The following is a 23,577-nucleotide window of genomic DNA, read 5'->3' on the forward strand; positions in this document are numbered from 1 at the left end:
GTGCTGCCAGACAAGTGTGGGTTGGGTGGGAGGAGGGAGGCGGAGGCTCCAGGCCCATCCAGGTCCTTTGTGATGGACAGCATCTAGTGCTCAAATATCTTGGTCTCATCTCTCACAGCTGACATCCTCCCCACCCCTGTTCTTCTGCAAGACCCCCATGGGAGCATCACAGATCCAGAGAGTTTGGGTGTTTTTCTTTGTTTTGTAGGAACAGGCATAGGGAGGGCCAGAGTCCAGAGTCACACAGGACAGGACATAGGAGGAAAGGAAAGGATGGTGGGGTGATGAGGTTGACCACTCACCTCCACATGAACATGCATTCATGTGAATACATATAATCATACACACACACACACACACACACACACACACACACACACACACACACTCCGAGTGAGAGGAAGCAGAGCTGCAGGCCAGAGCCAGAGTGGACTTGTAACCAGGGCAGGAACCATTTGTTCTATGAACACAAGGCACACTAGAACTACTGATAAGACCATACCAGAAGTTTAGGTGAGAGACAACTGTGGCTTCATCTAGGGTCACAAATGCAGGCAGAAGTAGAGAGAGGAGTAGAAGCTGAGAGAGCTTAAGAAGACAGAATCAGCAGAGCCAGAAGATGGTTAGCTATTGGATGGAAATAGAGGACAATTTGCTCTAAGAGTGACCTAGGCACTCTACTTGTTGACATGGGGACCAGCAGAGGAAGGCTCTTTGGCTGGAGACTGTGAGGTGTGACCTGCCACCCTGCAGAGTCTGAGGTTCATAGGTGGTTCCTAGCATCAAAACAATTGTTTCTCTTTCATGCTAATTACTCTGCAGTTGAGAAACCATATCACCCTCCCATGCTTCCATGGCAACTATAAGACTATAGGAGAAAAGCCTACTTTAGAATGTTGCTGTGATGGTTATTGCAAATAAGGAATGGAAGCATCTGATGCACTGTAAGCTTTCAATGGCCTCAGGTGATCTCTCTGCCAGTGGTTGAGTCCTCAGGAATCTCAGAGAATCCTACTACAAAGGGGAACCTCTAGTGTATTTCTCCCTTACGGGATGAAATCTGGAGCCCATAACAAGCGCAACAGTGGTGATGCTGAGTCTGTTTCCTTGACAGTTGGGAGGTAGTACATACTTTTGTCTCTGCCCCTTGAGACCGTCGCACAACAGCATCATTGCATGAAAGTCAGGTTATTTGGTTTCCAGTATTGTTTCTGTGGCCCCTGGTAGGCAAGGTAAGCTCTCTGAGCCTTTGTTTAAGTTAAAAGAAGAAATGTTGATGTCTCTAGCTCACGAGGACCATTGAAGTCGAAATTCAACACATTTAGGTCAAGTTAATGTAATAATTCACCTTAGCAGGTGCATGGCGGGTACTTAGTAACAGTTATTGTTTGGGCTCTTATTGCATGACCATTTCTCTGCTGCTTCAGAGGAGAAAGCAGGAAGAGACGCCAGACCTCCTCAGTATGACCTCTGCCTACCTCTCTGCCCATGTCTCCTGTCACCACCTCTTCAACCTTGAGGTCCAGCTACAGCAGGAAGATCCTTTTCTCCACACATTTCCTCTCTCCACCTCTAATGCCTTTTTTTTCCAGCCCATGACTAGTAATTTCTAAGTCTCTAGGACCCAGAAAGTGCTGCCTTGTCTATGAAGCTTTCTTGGTGCCACTGAGGCTAATCTGAGGCTCTCTTTTGCCCCAACAACACTGTTATTTGGCCCTCTCTTGAACATATTCAATAACTTGCTTTGGGGATGGTAGGATATTGGTGCTGCCTTCACTGAAAACCTTTTGGGCCTGTGACCTTGTCTATTGAAAGCATATGTCATTCTCAGAACTGGGCACATGGTCCACACATGTGAAAATGCTCTGGCCGAGTGGTGCAGAATTCATTTGGCTGGTAGATTTGAGGGTGGTATCTCAGTCACCCTCCCCATGGCTCCACACAGCATCTCCACACAGGTCAGCACAGGGGCTGCCAGGCCTGCCTCAGAGGACACTGTACCACTTGAGTCAGAAAGGAGCATGCTGGATAGGTTTTGTAGCCAGTGTCTAGAAGGACTTTCCTCAGGACAGCTCTAGAGCAGCCAGGCCTAAACCCTCTAGGAACAGGGCTACATGGGATGCTATATAGTGACTGAACAGGGTTGCCTGTGGTGCCCATGACCTGAGGCCCTCAGCTGGATCATCTGTGGCTCTATACCTGTCTGCTTCATCCTCCATCCCATCGCCACCTTTCAGTATGTCCTAACGGCAGCCATCAAGGACTCAAGAACAAAGTGGGCCCCGTGCATCCAGCTTCAAACCCCTTGACTTCAATTCCACTGGTAGAACCAGAGGTCTGAACTTCATCCTTCCTAGTCCACACGTTCAGCTACTCTCTCAGAGGCTCACCATCTTCTTGCCTGTCTGCCTGCCCATCCACATGGGTCCATGTTTCACACCTCCTGCCTGGACCTTCTGATGGCAAAGGCTGTTCCCAACTTCCATTCTCATCTATTCGAGCAGAGCTTTTACGGGGTCCCACTATTGAGCACAGGCCCCCTTCCTCCACTTTGTGCTTTACTCACACGTTTTGTCATCCAGCATGAGCAGTTGAAAGACAAAAGTGGAGCCAGGGAGGTGGAGGCGGCTCTCCTCTATAATTCTCATAATATACATGAATATTGTGATAAAGAGACCCACTTTGTAGATAAGGAAGATGAGGCTTGGAGGTGCTAAGTAACTTGTTCAGTGTCACATGACACCTTTGGTACAAATCTGGGGTTTGACACTTTGATAGGGTACATAGCCTCCAGGACCCACCCCTTCCTGAAGCACTATTAGAAGCTCATAGTGGCTGGAGAAGGGAGAATCATTTTTTGAGGATGTAACTACTTATAGGTCTCCTATATTCCAGGGGATGGTCCTATATCTGTGTATATACGGTCAGTACTACCTGAATTTAGTGCTTTATGAGAGAGAGGAGGGGCAGAATTCGGGAGGGGATGTGTTGGGAGTATATGGGGAGCATTGGAAGGAAAAATAGGGTGTGGTTATGATCATATTTCATTTTATGCCTGTATGAAATTCTCAAAAATAATTAATTTTTTAAAGTTGGGATTTGGACACAGACGAGGCCCATGCTCTCTCTATTTTTCTCAGTCACCAGTTCCTTCCCATGTGCAGCCCAGAGATGGGGGCTGGCAATTGTGTGTCAAATGGAAGGGTGAGCATGAAATTGCTGGGTGGAGAAGTTGCTCTTCCAAGCAAGGCTTACTTGCTTGAGTTGTTAAGAGTAGAAAGCCTCTCTCCCATTGCTCCATGGGTCTGGTTGGAAATTGACAGCATCCTGCAACATCTTGGGTAGTTATTAGACCTCGTGTGTTTTTAGATAAATAATGAAAACCATTATTTTTGTAGCAAACTCTCCCTGAAAGCAGTGTAATGCAGAACATCCCTCTGGGAGTGCCTGCAGATGGGACAGCTGTCTGGAGGCCCTGGCTGGTCCTTGGAAAGTCAGTTAATGCACCAGTGTTTCATTTTTGGCTCTGCCAGGCCATGGGGATTTGTTAGGTGGTGGGGGTTGAGACCTTGTGTCTACAGTATAATTTTTTTTCATCCTAAATTGCGTCCATCATCCTGACCACACACATGAGATGAAATCTAACTGAGAAGGAGTGAGAAAGGTCAGGACCTTTGATTCTAAAATGCCCAGGAGAAAGCTCCAGTGAGCATGTTTTGATACCCTAATCAGCAATAGAAGTCTAGGGGGGAAAATCCCGGCCCCAGCAAGGATGACATGAGAAATTACAGTGCATCATCCTCGGGGATAACTTCCCCACTCGGCCATCTGGTGGCAAGGTGACTGGCCTAGCTTAGACCAACAGTTTTCCTGAAGAACGGACACTTGGAGCTCGCACAACATGTTTGAGCTTCCAGGGTCTCTGGAGCCTCATGAGTGAATGGCTATGGAAGCTTCCAGAAGGACTGTTTATGCTTTCTTCATACCTGCTGTGTTGAGTCACTGGGGATATAACTCACTCAGGTCTGGCATCCACCTTGATACAAGACCAACCCCATGAGTGTTTCAGCCTTCCTGATAGGTGGGCCTAGAAGTTCAGGTGCTCCCTTTTCAGGGCAGTGAGGGGAATGACTGTGGCATCTACCTCCCATTCCATCCCCAAAGCTCACACATGGGCACAAGACAATTCTGGGATCCAGCTATGGTTTCTTCTTCAAGTCCTTGTTTCCCACTGGAATAGTAGGCTTTGGGAACTCAGTGAGTTCCTGGCACCCCATCTAACCCTATCACAGTCACCTCACCAGCTGGATTGATGTTCCAATGCCAGTTTGCCTGGGTTCTGAATCTAGGTCCTACCCAGACGTGATTGTATACTCCGGCAGTCTCAGCATTTGGGAGGCTGTGGGAGAAGGATCCCGTGTTCTCGGGCTACAGGCCTCACCTGGCTGAAACAAACCAACAAGCAAATAAACAAAATCCTGGCTCTACTACTCAATGTATATACTCTGTCAGCCTTTCAGTGTTCCTGTTTCATCTGTAAAATAAGGAAACAACAGCCCCTAACTCACAAAACTGTGAATGAGGATTAAATGAAGTGATGTTTCTACAGCATTTAGGACAGTGCATGGTCCACTTGGGCTGCTCTGGCCGCACAACTAGCACAAGTTGCCTGTAATATCATGAGCAGGTCTAAACAAGGAACGCCAGATCTTTCAGCTGGGGCCTGAAGCCACACAAGACAGATACCTGGCAAGCAGCACACAGGGACTTGGGAAGCTTCAGAAAGATAGGAGCGGGGAGAAAAGGAACATTACTGACCCATGATGTGATGGCAGAAGCTTAAGGGATCCCAAGTAGAGAGGCACCAGAATAAGAAGCTGAACTATCCTGTTGGCAACTCAGGCTACCTCATTGCAATCATAGTGTTATCTGCCAATTTGTTGAATCTCTAGATGTCAGGCACATAAAGATGGTGGCAACCCCGAGGTTCAGTGCTTTCAGTATCCATGTATTTCAGGTGAAAACATGGGCACTCAGGGAGATCACAAATGCTGCCTGAGGTCAACATGCTTGGGAGGAAATCGGAGGCAGGGATCAACCTCAGGCTCTCATTGCAGAGCCAGTGGTTGTTGGCAATGTTTTCTAAGGACTGAAGAACTCCATCCATTGTCCCCACTACTCTTCCTTGGATATTGGGATGGAGAAGAGAACTTTTCAGGGGTGGGGAAAGAGATATTGACGCAATGACTAGAGTGTTTGTGGGTGAGGCTGAGATAGATGTAGAACCCAAATGACTAGGGGTAGCTTGGTCTTAGCTTCCTAATGGAAACCAGACTTTGACCAGGCCAGCAGAGGAACTCTGACCTTTCTTGGTGCCTCCTTCAGGGTCCAGAAATTCCTGATTACTAAGATTCCACTTCCATGTGCCAATGGTCAGAGAGGACCAAAGCAGGTTAATAACACATCCCCGGCAACTGGGATAGATTAACTTGAGAAGATTCTACGCTGACCTAAAGAGACAGCACGGCACCCATCATCATTTCTTTTCCTGTTGCTGTGATAAGAAACAACTTAAGGGGGAAGGGGTTCATTTCAGCTCACAGTTCAAGGTCCACTCCACCATGGCAGGGACATTAAGGCAGTGGGAGTTGAATGCAGGCAGCCACATCACACCCACAAAGAGCAATGAGTGCAAGTTGATACCCGGCTCACTTTCTCCTTTTATCCAGTCCAGAATCCCCTGCCGAGGGAATGGACTCAGCCTTAATTACAATGGGTCTTCCCACAGGTATGCTCAGAGGCTCATATCCCGGGTAATTCTAGATCCTGTCAAGTTAACAACTAATATCCCACCTGACCGTTTCTGTCCCTCTCTGACACCCGATAGGAGAGTGGGTGCAGAGTGAATAGAGTTTCAGTAATTTGGTGACTGGATGCTGCACTGAGGACAAGGTATATTCAGGGAGCAGAATAGAGATGTTGAGATGCAGTCAGAGGAGAGCAGATCCTCTCTTTCCTTTATCTACTCCCCCCCCCCAATTTAACTCAGAAAAATAACCTAGGAGGAAATATCCATAAATATATGCCTGACTCTATAGAAAAAAAAATTCATCAAGTCAATAATTCCAGTCATGCAAATTTATTTTTGAATGTGGGAGGGAAGAGGGTAAATTTGATGTAATTACTACATAATTTGACTTAAAAATTGAGTCCATTGAAGAGACATTTATTGAATGTGGGCACAGACAGTAGAGAGACACCAGAGCTGTGGAAGAGCATATGATGTGGATCTAGCCGTCTAGGCATTCCCAATTCTGGGATTCTTGTTGCCAAGGCTAAGGCTTGAATTTTATGTGTGAAAAAAAGATGTGATAGTCCTTCATGACTGCTTTAAGTCAGAGCCTGGCATTTGATATGAACCCTGTTTGTCCCCTCATCTTCTTTCTGTCATCATTAAAATCTGGCATGGTGGCACATACCTGTAATGCTAGGGACATGAATAGACACCCAGGACACCCAGTAGTGCTGCTCCCAACTTCTAGAAACAGCCTTGTAAGGCTCACGGGCTCCTCACAAACTTCAGGCTTTTATTTCAATAGAGCAGGAAGTTTTGGGGGATACTCATTTATAAACAACAACAACAACAACAACAACAACAACAACAACAACAACAACAAATGGACAAACAAAACAGCCCAGACTTGTGGGGAGAGAATTGCAGTGGAGAATATGTGCAGAGTGGGCAGGAGAGTCCTGCAGAAATCCTGTGAGGGGCATTGGTGGCTTGGTGGAATTGGGGAATATAGGATCCCAGTTTATCTCTGTCAGTGTGGTAGGTGCATGGTGACTTGGTGTTTTAATCTGCATATCGTCATCATAAACATGTTTTTCTATATGTTTTAGCAATTAACTCTGTTAGGGAATTAACATGCTTGCCATGCTAACACAGGGAGAAAATCCCAGATCTCCCTTGGCTCTTGTGGAGGGAGAGGAATGAAGTGATTTAAGGCATATTTGAAGGTAGAATTGATAGGTGTTGGGGAATAATTGGCCAGGGCCAGTGTGACATGCAGGATGGTGTCAAAACAGCTATCCGGGACTCTGGTGGAAGCAATTAGGAGACAGTGCTGTGATTGAACATGCTCGAAGAAGGCTCACAACAGCAGCCTCTGCAACTGTAATAATAAGGGAAAAGACAAATGACCAATCCTTTTGTACCAACACAGAGGATCTAGCACCTACTCAGAAATGGATATAGGGCAGCAATCATGTTAACTCCCCAACAAAGTTAATTGCTAAGACATGTAGAAAATCATGTTTACATTGAAGATATGCAGATTAAAATACCAAGGGACCATGCACCTACCACACAGACAGAGGTAAACCAGGATCCTAATGTTTAATATTGTCAAGAGCAAGAGGAGCTGGTGTGAGCATGGGCTGCTGGTAGAGATTAAAGTTGATGTATTCTTTTGGGGGGCGCATTTACACATTTTAAAAAATGTTCAGCAGCATAGCCTAAGTATATAATCAGACTGCCATGTGAGAAATATGTATGAAATATTAATTAGCAAAAAAATTGGAACGCTTATACCTGCATCAGTGGGGGATTAATTACCTATCTATATAGACATTTTACAGTATGCTATTTTACTAAGTTGAAAAGACATTAAAGTCAGTGTACATGGTGTGACCCTGCTTTGTAAAACACCTGAACACATACTATGTCTACATCTGTTTCTCAGTATCCTTATAGAAAGGCTGGAGGGGCCTGGATCTAAATTGATGCTGCCAGGTGGTAGGACCTGTTGAAAATATTTAGCGTATTCTGGTAAATAAAAAATGACTTAAAAGAGAAACGATCTATGACTGCAATATCACAGACTATAATAATTGACTGGTTCTGATGTGGATTGGTGGGCAGAGGACTCCAGAGAGAGGGGTTGTTGGACTGGGGGAAACTGATCAGGGCTATGTGCCATTGCTGCCTTTGACAAGTCCTCCTTGAAGGATTGAGAACTTTCACCAAAGCAGGCTAAGCTTCTTCTACAGGCCTTTTCACCTTTTTACTCTCTTCTCATAAAAAATTCACGCCAATTAATTTTAAACCGATGACAGTAAGTGGGAACTTAGACTTCTAACAAGCCCTCTCCACAGCCTCATCAGCCAGAGTTCAGCACAGCCCCTTGGTGGCTGCGGTTCCGTCCTCCTTTCCAGTGACGGTGGAGTCCTGCAGGTTATATGACAGGCCCTTTCTATTCCCTTGGTTACTATCTTGGATCTTTGAATAAAGAATCACTTTCAGTCACATGTTTCGAAGCCTGGATGCTTCTTGCTAAAGTGCCCTGTTTGGGATCTTAAATAGCTATTGATAGGATCGCGTCACTTTATGGAAACGCTGACGATGTTACAGCATGGGCTGAGCCTGCCTTGACTTGGAAATAGAACTTAATTAGTGGCCAAATGCCAGGGAGATATAGATTGGAGCTCGGAGAACAGGCTGCAGGAGATGGAGTAAGTAAATTCACAGGGCACTGGATTGGACATGGCAAGTCCTGGCTTCTTCGGCTGCTGCTATACGACCTTGGGAAACTTTTGTGATGTAACAAAGTGTAAAGTTCTCTTGTTAGTTTAGCTTTAAAATGAGATAGCTCTAAGTTCTGAGGCCGCAGAACAGCCAGGGGCCAAATGCAAGCATCCCCCCCCCCAAGTGGTAGATGGATGAAAATTTTAGACTTCCAAAGTTACATATTCTAATGAGATCTGGGCAGATATGTGACGTAGACAGCACCTGAACCCTGGCGGTTCGTAGGCATGTGTGTGTACAACAGCTACTATGATGAACTCTTTTGCATTGTCAGCAGCCCTTTTACAGTTATAGACCCCATCTTTGTCACAAGGTTGCTTTTTATTGGACCACTGAGAGAAGGGCAAGAAATAAACAGCTGCAGGAACTCCTTTTATAAATCCCTTTAAAATGAAGTTAAGGGCCAGGGAGATGGCTCTGTAGGTAAATTCACCTGTCAGCAAACCCAATGTCCTGGGTTTAGTTTCTGAACCCACATGGTGGAAAGAGAGAACCAGTACCCACAAGTTGTCCTCCGACTTCCACCTGTGCACTGTCACATGGCCCACCCCCACATGCCCATGAAATAAATACCTAAAATGTAAAGTAACAGAAACTCTGAAAATTAAGTGAAGCAAAGAATAAAAGTGAATTGAACTTGAAAAGTTGGTAAGTTATGGTATAAATGACACACAGATATGGAAAACAAAAGTGATGGCGGCTTGCAGGGACCGCAGCAGACCTAGGATGGATTGCCAGCCAGGCTGAACTGGCCTTCTCACTTGTGAAAATTTCCCAGTGTGGTTGTGAGGATCATGAGATCATATCTGCAAGTAGTGTCAGCTCAGCAGCTGTCACATAGTAGGGGCACAGATGGATGGGTTTCCTTTTCTTTCCCTTGGCCTCTTGTTTCTAATCTGAAAGCACTATCTGTAAGTGGCTGGCTGACCTGCCTCCCTTACTTCCCAGACGAGGTGGTCAACTGAAGGTGAGGGTGAGTCCAGTGGCCAGACTTGCCCACCCTGCACTCCAGTGGACCCAGTGTAGCCAGTACTACTGCCAGAGACCAGAGCACAAGCCTTCAAAGTGCTCGGAGACAGGGACTCGAGGGATGAGGCTGAGATAGTAGAAGAAGGGCAGCAGTCCTGGTCTAACACTGGGGACAAGAAAAGGAGGACTCATCGTGTGATGAGTCCTTTAGATTTCATGTTATATTGTCCTCCTATGAGAAATGGTAAACTGTATACCTGGGAGAAAAATGATGGTAAGAATGATTCACAAACGGGGCTGCAGAGATGGCTCAGCCATTAGGAACTCTTCCCCACCTCTTCTAGACGACCTAGGTTTCAGTTCCCACCACTGTGTTGGATGTCCCACAACCACTGTAACTCCCACTCCAAGGGACCTGATGGCTGCTTCTGGCCTCCAAGGGCCCCTCACACACACAGTAATTACTCACACAAATATACATTAATAAAAATTTAAAAATAAATATTAAAAAATTATCCACATAATAAAAGAGAGAGTATGAGATAGTTCTCTCTGTGATCTTTCTTACAGTGTCCCTAGCATTGATGTTGGCATCTATGAAAATCAAAAGTGTGCCAAAATGATTAGAATGCTGAATTTTCCATACTGAGATATAAATGTAACCAGAGTTACACTGTCCTGCCCAGTCCCACAGCTGCTTTTAAAATAATCACTTAGAGGCTTAATATTAATTGTAAATGATAGGCAGGTAGTTCAGGCTTGTTACTAACTAGCTCTTGCACTTAAATTAACCCATATTTCTATTTATGCTTTGTCATGTGGCTTGTGACTTATTACTTCATTTTTTACACATCCTGCTTGCTCTATAGCTGGCTGGCATCTCCTCAACTCTGCCCTCCTTCTTCCCAGCATTCTCACTTTGGCTGTCCTGCCTAACTTCATGCCCAGCTACTAACCAATCAATGTTTTATTAAACTAGTTTGAGAGACAAATCTTTTTAGTATACAAGAGGATTATTCCACAGCATTTCAGCCATTTAGAATTAGAATTTGCACTACATATAAGTACTGCTGGTGTTATGCTTGACACAGAACCATCATCCAACTTAATATTTTTTGTGCTTATACTTCATTTTGTGAATAGTTCCCTGATGACCCCTGAGCATCAGAAACATCTCCTATTCCATGGGCTAGTGAGTAGGTGGCAGGCAGTGTTAGGTGTGGAATTTGTGGTGCCTGTGAGTGCAGAGGACACCCAGGGTTCATTGTGGTTGTCTTCTTGTTTTGCAGATGGACAATCTGAGGCTGAGAGGGGGCTAGTGATTTCTCGGACACTTGGGCAGTAGGTAAGTTATGATGCTGCATTGGGCCTGAATCAAGGTTACCAGGGCTTCAGCTCTGCAAGCACATGCACTCCAGTCTCCTGACTTTTCCGTTTTATGCAAAAGTAAGGAAATGAATCAAGCTGGTTTGAAGTGTTTGGGTATTAACTGAGTGGTGATTTTATTTGTGTTTTATTGCCATGATCTGGTTGAGCTTTTGAGGAGGCAAGTTTGTGCAGATCTCTTGGGCCCATGTTAGGCCTTTCCTCAGGATGGTAGGACTCATTAGAACCTGACTGGTGTGCCACTCATGGTCTGCCTCTTTGGTAGACCTGAATGTTTTGTGTAATCAGGAGTCAGTGGATCTGTTCTTGGGTCCTGCAACAACCTATTCTGTGACTTTCAGCAAATCATTTCACCCCTCATCTTCAGATCTGTTCATTTTCAGTGATTCTTTTGAACTGTTTTTCATCAGAATATCAGGCTTCAGCTCTGTGCTGGACACAGAATGACAAGTTAATATGGAGTAGGCTGTGTCTATGGGATATTAGCCTCCTCTTCCATCATTATCGTTTCATAGAAACTTCTAACACACGCTTTGGAGCTCATGGTTATAGTGATTTTGTGATTGATATATTTGTTGTAGAATGGAACACCATCGGTGAGTGTTATTTGGCACAGATGGTAAATTTATGAATGAGAAAGTACCATGGATGTGCTTGAGACACAGACTAATGCCAAGGCATTTCTGATCTCAATGAACTTCCCTCCAGGGGTTTCGTCTCATGGATGAGAATTACTTAAAAATTCTTTGGTGGTTTCATACATGTATATAATGAAATTTAGTTGTGAATGAACATTTTAAACCTATTCCTTAGCAGAAAGGATGGTGCTGGGGGAAGTGGACATCAAGCTCGGCCCTATGCCCATGCGTGGATATTTTCTGCATAGAGTTTTGTTGTTGTTGTTGTTGTTGTTGTTGTTGTTGTTTGTTTTGTTTTGTTTTTGTTGTTGTTTCCCCGTGTCTAAGTCTTTATTTTGCAGAAAGCAGTGCCTTCCCTTCCGGGAGTGAAGATAGTTGTGAGCTCTGGGCAAGCTGGTAACCAGAGTGAAACCTGCCCAGGGCCAGGGCCATTGCCTCCAAGTGGCTGAGAGTTTACATATCAGAGAGACTCTGCCAAGGGCCGTGGGGCACACTCCCCTTGTTGTGCAGTGACCCTGCTGAAGGCTGCTGCTTCCCAGAGCTTAATGGCTGCAGATTCTAAAGCAGGCTCTGAGCTCTGCCTTTGCAGACCCTTGCCTCGGGCACTGCATGGAAAGTGCTAAGGATTAGAGGCTGGGCTGTTTGTTTATATGGAGGACAACTTCTGGTAGTTGAAGCTCTTGGGCCCCTTCAAAGTCCACAATTTCAAAGGGTGCATGAATAACCTCAGGCCCAACCTGGTATTTCTATTTGAGTGTGTGTGGGGGGTGGCTGGTGGTCCTATTTAATGGAGAAGACACATATTGTTGGTTAAGGGGGAAGGGAGGGAGGGAGAGGATGAGAAAAAGAAAGCACGTGTGTGTGTGTGTGTGTGTGTGTGTGTGTGTGTGTGTGTGTGTGTGTACAATACTTAGAAAGCAATTCTTACAAGAAAAAAATATATATCCAGCAGGGCTCTGAAATGGGCTTAAAATGATTATTTTAATTTTTTATTCATGTGTCTGTATTAGTGTATGCCACATGTGTGTAAGCATCAGCCTCTGCTGGAAAGGCCATTGGGTTCCCTGAAAGCTGGTGTTATAGGTGTTTGTGGTGTGGGTGCTGGGGATTCAGTGTGGGTCCTATGGAAGAGCAGTAAGCACTCTTAGAACTGAGCCATCTCTCCAGACCCCAGACTGGCTCTGAACAAGCCTTATCAACCTCTCTGATGACAAGGGGAGGCCAGCTCTCCCTTCATCCTGGCTAGAATTACCCAGATCTCCCTTACCTTCTTTTTTGGAGTCAACTACAAAATCTTGCTTCTTACACTAATCTCTCTGTGGCAGGCACACACACACCCCTCCACACACACACACACCCTTTACAGTACCCCTTCCCTTCAGGGCTGTGATCTCTCCCTCCACCTGTCTCACTCGGCACTAACAAAGCAGGTGACTGCCTGGCCTGACAGGTGATAGCTGCCATGCTCCTGGAACCTCATCCCCTGATGTTCAATGTTGTCCCAGCACGAATCTTTGGGGTCTTTGTTCAGCAGTTGCTCTGAGGTTGGAATTCGTGGACGGCTTCCTTTCTTTGCAGGTCACTTTCAGCTGCAGACAGCCAGCAGGGCAAAGCCTTTCCTTGCCAGGTAGGGTTTCCCTTCATCCCAAACAGGGCAAGGGGAAGGCCTGTTGAAAGGCAGACTTGGCTCTCCATTGTGAGCACTCTGCCAGGTCTCCTGAGCAGAGCCCATTCCCAGAGCGATTATCTTTCCTGCATGAGAAGCAGGTGCTTGGTGACAGGAAGCAAGGCAGGCTTAGCAACAGACTTATCAGGCTCTCTACAAGAATGTCGTCCCTGTAAACAGGTCTGAGTCTGTGTTGTTTTGTTTCTCTCACCTGCTCAGTTGATGGGCCGGTGCGGTGCGGTGCGCTCTAATCTGCACAGCTCTGCTGCAGAGGTAATCAGTCCCTGCAATGTGAGGTTCTGTCTGAAGTACTCCTGCTTATCCCCACAGTACTCTGAAAGGGACTAGGCCAGACAGGTTGTGGTCTCCAGAGAAGCCTCTGACTCCCTCTAGGAAGCCCCGCAGAGTATGTATGCGCGTGCATGCGTGCATGAGCGCATGCATACATGTGTGCGTGCGTGTGTGTGTGTGTGTGTGTGTGTGTGTGTGTGTGTGTGTGTGTATGTATGTATGTATGTATGTATGTATGTTTCTGCACTTTAGTTCTAACTTGGCCTTCTATTCACCAAATCTACTCAATCTCTTTGCACAGGCTGTTGCATACTGGTCTTGAAAGTGTGCCTTGTCTGTGGCTGCCTAGCCAGAGGACAGAGATGTGCTGGGGTCAGATAAGATGCCTGTTCCTTATATTGATCTTCCCAAGGCAGCTTCCCCCTCACATACTCTGTAGCCCCCTCTCCCTCCAAGGCTGTGACTTCTCCACTTGCCATGCTCATAAGGGACAAAGCTGGTGTCTGGATTGACAGGAGCGGGCTGCTCTGTGCCTGAAACTCTAACTCCTGGTGCCTCACATTGTCCTAGCAGGAAACTTAAGAGTCTGCTTAGATGGTGGATCTATCTCTTTCAGCCTCAGTTTCCTCATTTTTTTAAAATGAAGGGCAAATTGCTGATAATCCTTAAGGTACACCTGACAGATGTATAATAGCCACCATTAGTGCCTGTCACAGAAGCAGCAGGAGTGGGGTGTCAGTATTGACAGTGCATCGTCTTTATAGAACTTTATATTCTCCAAGGTTCTTTTACGTTTGATCCTTCAACAACCCCACAAAAGAAACAAGACCAGGACAGTTCTCCTGACTGGAGATAAGGAGACTGAGATCATGAGAAAGGTGATGGGAGTTTTCTTCAGTCAGGTGCTGAAGGCCCGAGTGGAGCCAGCAAGAGCCTTGTAGCCTTGTAGATGTGGGGTGTAAACCTTGGGTGTCTGGGAGAGCCTAGAGTGCCCAGCTTCTCCTGGAGCTCAGATCACTTTTCCCCTGTCCTCCCACCCCCACCACCCTGTGTCCTATTTATTTGAAGCCTTCTGCCTGATTCTTGTCAACTGCTTCATCTGTGGGTCTAGCTTCTGGTTCCCAGAGCTGACAGCTTTGAGCTACAATGGGCTCCAAACCAGAAGAGCCACCGAGCATCAATCCTGCCACACACCTCGGTGGCCTGTTGCCTGCCTTCAGATTTACCCAGACACACAGTCCAGGGCTGGGAGAGCACAGCCACTCAGTGGCACCTTCCCCATGCATTCCTGAATGTTCTTGCTGCCAAGGCTTATTCTACCCCCTAGCCAATGGACATTAATTAATATCAACAAGACCCTCTGGTGACTTACTATGTACAATGTGTATGTGTATTTTCTAACTTTTTTCAAGATGAGATAACTCCATTTCAAAAAAGTTAGTGAATGAGGCCAAGATTACACAAGCATCTGGCAATAATTCTGGAATTTGTATCCAGGTATTTAGACTAGAAGCCGTAAACACGGGCCTTATATGAAGCATGTAGCATACAATACCTAGCCCAAATGGGGTGTCACTGACTGGTGCTGGTTCTTTTAAAAATAATGCTGCATTCTAACCCTCGGTTGTCTGTGGTCTTCTTCCATTGGATGGTGAGGTTCCCTGAGGTAGCAACTGGAAGCCTCAGCCTCAGCGGGCACAGGGTCTGCGGCAACTGAGGTATACAGGATGGAATGATCAACAGTGTTAGTAGTAAGTTATTGACTGTGTGCTAACTGTGCACAACACTAAGGGCCCTATGTGTCACTTAGGGATGAGATGAGCACCGAGAACTGTGAGTGAGGTGAGGTGACTTCTTCATTGTGTAGCCACTCTTAGTATGGACTCTTTCTAAATGGTACAGGGTTTGGTCACTCCATGTGGCCTCTTGATGCACTCAGGTATATAATTAGCATAGATATGTGAGTCTGGTGCTGATATAACTTGGCATACTGTTTGTACTAGACTAAACTGTTTGTACTAAACTGGCACTCAGGGTTACTCTATTGTAGTAAGTAGAAGTGTGTTCTAAAAGTATGATAAAAAAAATACTAGATCATAAATTTACACAGTAGCTTGCTATCGCTATCAAGTAGTATATACTGTAAGCAACATACATGCTACACTTTCATACCTCTGGCAGTGCAATAGCTTGCTTACATTGGCATCACCATACTCATATGAATAACACATTGAACTCTACCATGATAATGGTGTTACTGCAAAGCAGTAAGAATTCTATCAGCTCAGTTATAATCTCAGGAGACTGCTATTGCGTATGTGATCTGTTATTGAGCCAAACATCCCGGTGTGACATATAACTGAGTTATTTTGTTTAATTTTTGCAGCACCCTCTACACTAGATGCTATAGTTATCACCATCTTACAGTAAAGGCAATGGCTTGAACACATTGAGTCACTTTCCCAGGTTGCACAACTTAACAGACTTGGGGAGGGATCTGGCGTAACAGACATAAGAGCTGGTGCTCAGTGGATGTCCTGCCCACTGAGATGCACTGGTTTCCTTAAGTAATCTTCCTCATAGACACAGATGGCAGTCATGGCTGCATCTGTGAATTCTTATGAAGCTGTCACTCAAATCTAGTGCCTGACAACCTAAAGCGGTGTTTCCATGCAGCCAAGGTGAAGCTAGAAGAGGCTGAGAAGCCATGTAATGTATGAAAGATGAGATGAAGAGCCACTAATAGAATCAGTGTACAATGGGGTCTTTGTGGGGAGTAGACCTCATTTGTAACATACAGGTAGGACAAGGACAGCATCAAGAGATGCTATCTAAATTCATGGGAAATACTGGGGAAATTTGCAGCATCCTCTGGGGGATTTTTTTTTTTTTTAGAACTTTTTCAAGTTCTCTACAGCCAAATTATTGGTGAGTGAGGCCGAGTGAAGGGAGGGGGAGGCAAATCATGATGCATTGCTCTCAAGGGACCACCTTGCCACAAGACCTCCTGGGCCTGTGACGTGTTTCATCATGTGGAGTTTCATCTTATGCAAGCTAGCGAAATGGTCCTCCAGCCTCACTGTGGCAAGTTAATTGACCCCTTGTGACTTTGTCCAAAGGATAGTAGGAACATGTGCTCTTGCAAAGTCAAGCAGCAGAGAAGCTGAGCTGAGTCAGAAAAGAGGGCCTTGGAGAGGCTCCAAGGGGCTACTGGAATGTGACTAGATTTCTGATGGAATCCATAAGCTTCCAGGGTTCCCTTACATTGCATGACTCCAGGCTTTGTTCAGATTCTCGGAGACAGCAATGACTAAGTGGCATCCTATATAATAAGTAGCCGAGCCGGGGAATCTGGTGAATTGAAAGGTAACCAGAGTAACCATATGATGACCAATGAACTAGAGCAGCAGAGACTTGCCTTTGGATAGAATCAGAGCATGGCTGTCTTGGTGGCGGTCCCTGCACACCAAAGGGAGAGTCTGCCCTGGGTCTTGAGCTGAAGCCCAAGGCCCTGTCTCTTTCCTGCACTGCAGTGGTTTTTCACCCAAGCTCTTCAGAGCATGGGTATGGGTCAGGAATCCTCTCTGGGACTTTTGTGTGAGATAAGCTGGAAACTCTCTCTTGACTCCTGGGCCCCAGCTGTGGCATCTCCCCTCTCTATTTATGTGTTAGGCTTCTATGATGCTGGGACAGATATTCAGCTGGGACATGCGCCCCCCACGGCAGTGTTGTTCTGCAGCCCACACCCCTCCCCATTGTCTGTTCTGATTGTGCAATGCCCATGGACAGCAGTTGGTAAATACTTTGCATTTGACTTCCATTTGGGAGCTGTCCTTTGTGCAGAGCCAAAGGGACCGCCTCATGCCAGTTGCTCCTCACACAGGTCTAGCAGGACAGTGACTAGTCATCAAGCCACTGCTGCATACAACTCAACACTCAGGCTTGGTGACAACTGCTTGTTCTGCTGACTAGTCTGCCCCAGGGTCTCAGGGTCCCTGGGAAGTCACCAGCTCACAATGGTACATGGGGCTGGTGGATTTGTCTGTAGCCCAATCTTCCCATCAAATCAAAAGCCCAAGGCTCACTGCAGTGGTGGGCCCGGGCGCTGGATCTGTCTTGGCTGTCTCAGCCACCGCATGTCTCATCAGTGAACAGATAGCACCGCATTGTATCACATGACTTGAGACTCACCCTGCAGAGCCGGTGAGAGCAGCTCCCTCAGAAGAGTAAACAGTGAGGCTTCTCGGGCAGAACCCCTCCTGTGTGCGTGTCCTTTACTCATTTTGTTCTAAAAAGGCAACAAGTAAGCGGAATGGCAGAAGAAATAGTCTATGAAGATAAATGTGTGCACTCAGGATCCAGGTAGACCAGGGTTTCTGGAAATGGGTGAATTTCCTGTCTCAATTTTCTGGTCGATAGAACGTGAATGATGATAGAAATGGTATTTAACATGTACCATGTACCCAGCAGAATTTAAGCATGTAGATGGCAATCCTTGCTAAGAAATACAGCATAATTCCTTCTTCATCCTATAGATGGGGAAACTGAGGTACAGATGACTGGGCAAGTTCTCTAAGGGCACATGGTAGAGGCAAATGGTAGAGCCAGGCCTTACACTAAGATGACATGGTGGCAGAAGCCAAACTTAACCTGTGTGCTTCTCTGGCTCTATGTGGGACTATGTAGGAATTGTAAGGAACATTCCTGGCTCCATTTCTACCTACTTGTTCTGTCTATCAGAAACAGGGAGCACTCCATTCAGAGCCCCTCCTGTGTGCTCAGTACCGTACTCTAGGTTCTGTGTCCATCATCTCCTTTCCGTATCACAGCCTTAGTCCCGATGCGATCATGCAGGCGAGTGAACAGCACGATGATAAGTCTCCTCAACAATGAGCTACCCATTGAGGGAGGAGTCCAAGCAGAAGCAAGAAGGCTCTTGTCCAGCCTGTAGCAGACACTTAGACATTGAAGTGTTACACCATCCTCTGTCTCCACTAGGCTTCTCAGTACTCACTGCAGGATCTGGACATAACCAAGACTCTGGGGTCTCAGGATAGCAGAAAGACAACCAGTTCAAATTGTCCCCTAAGCAAATTCCCGTGTTTTCCAGCACTCTCTCCTGAAAGGCATCAGAATCAAGAAAGGCAGAGTTCAGCCTAGGCTTTGCAATAAAAGTGCTGTGTGGTGTGGGGACCATTTAACCTGTGTGTGCCTTTTGTTCAAAGGAGTTCATGATAACCTGGCTTCACCGTCCCTGTGATAATGCATCTAAGTTGATATCAACTGCATCATGCTGAGAGTCGGGGGAATGTGTTCTTCAGGCCCCTGATGACATCTTTGATCTATGATGATCCCCAGAACTAAACTGTGGACAAGAGCAATCTCACCTAGAATCAGAGGCTAGGAGGAGGAGTGTCTGAAATGAGAGGAAAAGAGCCAAACCAGCAAAATTTTACCTCAGATATCGGCCACGGAGAAGAAAGAATGGAGAACTTATCTTTGAGTTCCCTTGCCACTTAGGAAAAAGAAGAGCCGAGGGTACACGTGCTGTCCCCATTGGCTAACACTGAGTGCTTTTTGAGAGTAAGTAAACACAGATGACAAGCTATTAGCTAGGCACAGTGACATGGAGCATAGGCAGGCATGGCAATACAATGATGGACTGAGTGGGGTGTCCCTGACTGGGCCTGGGGAAGATTTCCTCACAGAAGGTTTACAGGGGCATGTTCCTCAAACCAACAACAGTCAGTGAGAATAGGAACCAGGACAAGGTGGAGGGAGTGGTGGGGGTGGGGGGGGAGCTACAATGTAGTCACAGCTGTTCTTCAGTTGACCCCACTGCAAACATGGGGCCGGGATGCCGCTTCAGCCCACACTGCATCTAGTGCAGTTCACCTTACTGCCCGTGCAGTGACAGCTACAGACTGCCCACAGGTGACCACTGTCTCGAGCTAAAGGCCATTTGTAGAGAAGGACTCAATGGAGGATCCAACAGCAACCTTCTCCAGAGCTGGAGGAGTGAGCGTCTTAGTTCTCTTGTTCATAGCAGGCAGCTGCCATTCTTGCCTGCCAGGCCTCCGTAGACACCTCTGGTTAACACTGAGTTCTTTACTACTGTGTTTCAGTGAAGTCTCAGAACTCCCCCAAATGCGGTGCTTTGGATAAATGTTCTCAATCACTGGAATCCACTCATGAGAAGGAACTTATTAGTTCCTTTTGCCCCCTCCATCTGTAGGGGACATTTATTGATGGTGTAATAATAAGTCTTCAGTGTTATGATTGAGCTGGCAAGATCGAACACTTGGCAGACCTCGGACAATTTCCCTGACATGTCTGCTGGAAAATGTGATTTTCTCGTATTTTTCCTTATTATGCTCCCTGACCACATTCCATTTAAGTACAGACCTATGTTCTTGCCTCGTTCAATCCACCTTCCCCCACCCCAAATTCATTTCTTTTCCCCTTTATTTGCTAGTCCACACTCTGTTTGCAGTTATGGTTAATCCCCAGTAAGGCTGACCATGCAATTAGCCCTGTAGCCTTCCTAACCATGGCAGGTTGTATCCATGTTAGTGGATGTGGATGACCTAGCGGAGCTCAGGGAGGTTACAGTGTTTTCTGAAGATCAGAAATCCTGTGAGAGATAAAAACCAGGCTTTATCTTGGCTCCATGGCTCCCTAAGTCTGTGCTCCTGTGTTCTCCCTTCTGTACTTTTGGTATATTTGCTAGGGTTAACTTGTGTGTGTGTGTGTGTGTGTGTGGTGTGTGTAGTATGTGTGTGTGTGTATGTGTGTGTGTGTGTGTGTGTGTGTGTGTAGTGTATGTGTGTGTGGTGCATGTGTATGTGTGGTGTGTGTGTATGTGATGTGTGTGTAGTGTGTGTGTGTGTGTGTGTGGTGTATGTGTATGTGTATGTGTGGTATGTGTGTGTGTATGATGTGTGTGTAGTGTATGTGTGTGTGGTGTATGTGTATGTGTATGTGTGGTGTGTGTGTGTGATTGTGTAGTGTTATGTGTGTATGTGGTGTATGTGTATGTGGTGTGTGTGTGTGTGTGTGTGTGTGTGTGTGTGTATGGTGTGTAGTGTGTGTGTGTGTATGTGTGTGTGTGTGTGTGGTGTATGTGTATGTGTGGTGTGTGTGTATGATGTGTGTGTAGTGTATGTGTGTGTGTTGTATGTGTATGTGGGGTGTGTGTGTGTGTGTGTGTGTATGTGTGTGTATGTGTGTGTGTGTGTGTACCACCTTCCATCACTTTGCACCTCATCTTTTGAGACAGACTCTTTCAGTGAACCTGGAGCTCACTGGTTTGAATATATTGGCTCCCCAGAGAGTTCCCAGGACCCTTTTGTCTCTGTGCTGGGATTATAGAGGTATGCTACCACACTCAGATTTTCACATGAGTGCTGTGGATCAAACTCGGGTTCTCATTACCCATTGAGCCATCTCCCCAGCCCCTGGGGTGATTTCTCATTGGTGTTCCTTGGTGAATGGGGTCTGGTTTTGGTTGTTATTCCAACATGCTGGTTGTTAATCTACCAAGTCAGTGGAAATCACGTTAGAGTTGTGGGAGCTACCCACCCCCACCCTCACCCCCAAAACACACTGAACATCTTGGAGAACCTTCTGTTTCTTTCCCAGGCACACACTGGTTCTCAGTCTGAGCAGAGTAGAGCCTTTTATTCATTTCTATACATGTTTGAACTGCAAGGGGCCTTTGGGATCACAAACTTGCTGTCAGAGCCACTGGGCTGGGGTAGACACCTAAGCCAAGTCAGGGCTGGTAATGACTCTCAATAAATGACACTGCTTGTGGTCCAGCTGGCCAGCAGCCACAAGCTTGCCAGTGCCCCTCCAGGGTTGCTAGGGTCGTTGAGTGGAAGGTCTGCATTTTGCTGCTGTCCTTGCCTTCATGGAAGTTGGTTTTGGTAAAGGCAGGAGTTTGGTTCTGAGCTGGAAGCAGACTCCACCAGAACCTAAGATAGATTAGAGCATTTCAAAGAAGACCCACTGAGGCCCAGTTCTGTGCTAAGTGTTGAACTAACCCCTAGGGTCATAGGCATAAAACAGTGTCCCAGAGTTTAAATTTTAAGCATGGTTCCTCAGCTCCTTGGCACTGCATGTCTTCTGTACTGTCTGTGTGCCCTTGGCCCTTGAGATGATGACCTCTCTACATAGAATGGAATTTAGAATCAGCATGAGTGAACAAAGAGCCTGATTCGAAGCTTCACTTCTGTTTTGGCTAGAGATTTTCTGTGCAATCAAGCATAGGTCAGTTGACCTCTCTGGTCTTTATGGTTACTGTGGTGTCTGTACAGACTGTGTTCACTGTATTGCTCAGGCCCCAAATCCTGGGGGAGCAACGGTATAATGATGGTGTTCTGGGAATGAGGAATGCTCTGCTTTCCTGACATGGCCTAACTTTTCTTAGGGAAACACAAAAAACACTTGATTCACCCCAGACTGTCACCAACAGATGGATAAATAATTCCATACCAGTCTAACTTGGTAAGCCAATGCATTTACTGAAGTTATTTATGGAAGCATGAGGGGTTTCTTATATAAGTATGGGTGACTCAAAGGTACCACATCACCAAACAGTACCAACTCCTGGTCAGCCTCCTACCTTCCATCCTCTTCAGCATCCCTCCATACTCCCACCCCTCACCAAGCTATAACTGCTTCATCATCATTACCATGGGCCTGGGCCTGGCAGTAACTGAGTTCTTCTGCTTGTCTCTTTGTCATGTCTGTGTCCAAGGTCAACTGTAGGTCATCCCAGCTGCTCTGCTTCATGATGGCTGATGGTCCTACCTCACCAAGAGGAAATATGTTGTTTTATGCACCCTCCCCAAGAGGAAATATGTTGTTTTATGCACCCTCCCCCCACTCATGACTTAGTAACATCACTGGGGAAGTACTTACTGGACATTGGTGACTTGCAGACCAGGACTGATTTCTGGAAGATGGCATTGTATCTTCATTGGATGATCTAAGGATGATGAATCTCAGGGTTTCCGTCTGATGTGATACTCCCCTGACCCTAAGGAAGGGAAAGGGATATTCATGTTATCCTACCACCATGACTTGGGGAAATCCCTGTTCCTTGTGTGAGGAGTCACCTTCTCATCATCTTTCTCTCTGGTGGTAGAGGCTGGGTTGCCTCTGGTGAAGTGGGAGGGATGCCATCCCTCATGGTGGCTGCATGAAACCAAATGCTCAAGCCCTTCAAAACTAGCTTGTCATCTTCAGTTCGGGTTGCCATCTTTTCCTTGTAACCATTGTCTGAGGAGTACCTGAGATGGTGCGTGAGGAAGCATAGACAGAGCAAACCCAGCTGGAGTGAGGGTCTGGAGCTGTGATTCTGTCTTTCTTTCCTTGATCGGAATTTCTTGGTCTAGGCCTTTCACCAGTAGCTCCTAGCATGAGTGTAGAAGTGTATTTCCTCTGTTCCCACAGCTATCCAACAAACGATGTGAATTATTGCTATCCTTTCCCAGTGAACACCATGGAGCAACTGCTATGTCTGTCTTCCTCTTTCAGTTCTAACACACTTAAGAACAAAGCCTCATGTTGATACATCTTTGTCCCAGTAGGTAGTTGGTGCTCTAGAACTGAGTGAATAAAGGAAGGAAAACAAGCACTATGGGAACCTGCCACATACCACTCTGGGCATGGAAGGCTTCACGGACTTCTCATGGTGGCTCTGAGGGCTGGTGCTATCCTGCATCTGAGAAAAGAGCTCTTGGGCCCAGATAGGCAAAGACACATACCCAATAGTACATGGTCATCCACTAGAGGCATGAGGGATAGAAACCTCAGCTCTCCTGACTCCAAACCTGGGGCCTATTTTCTATACCAAGCCCCATCCCCTGTCTCCTTCCTTTTCGTATTATTGTTCCACAAACAACACTAATGGGAAAAGAAATAAAATCACCTTCCGTCGTACCACTTCTAGCAAGTCAGCTGTTTCCATTTTTTCCAGATTCCCTACAGCCTCTTTCTTGCATATTTTTTATAACAGCATTATTGAGATATAA

At 46.2% G+C, this 23,577-nt stretch overlaps 1 protein-coding gene across 16 annotated transcripts in view; it reads left to right on the forward strand.

Moving 5' to 3' along the window:
• Positions 1-23,577, forward strand: part of Tenm4 (teneurin transmembrane protein 4) — a 766,582-nt gene that overhangs the window by 168,699 nt on the left and 574,306 nt on the right. For 14 of the 16 annotated variants that reach the window (XM_042280283.2, XM_076547381.1, XM_076547377.1 and 11 more), the window contains exon 2: positions 10,846-10,901. The exons of the other annotated variants lie outside the window; for them this stretch is intronic. The gene's annotated coding sequence lies outside the window, so the exon portion shown is untranslated. The remainder of the gene's footprint in view (positions 1-10,845; positions 10,902-23,577) is intronic. 16 annotated transcript variants of the gene reach the window in all.

The sequence above is a fragment of the Peromyscus maniculatus genome, chromosome 1 (assembly GCF_049852395.1).
Source record: "Peromyscus maniculatus bairdii isolate BWxNUB_F1_BW_parent chromosome 1, HU_Pman_BW_mat_3.1, whole genome shotgun sequence".
Lineage (NCBI taxonomy): Eukaryota > Metazoa > Chordata > Mammalia > Rodentia > Cricetidae > Peromyscus > Peromyscus maniculatus.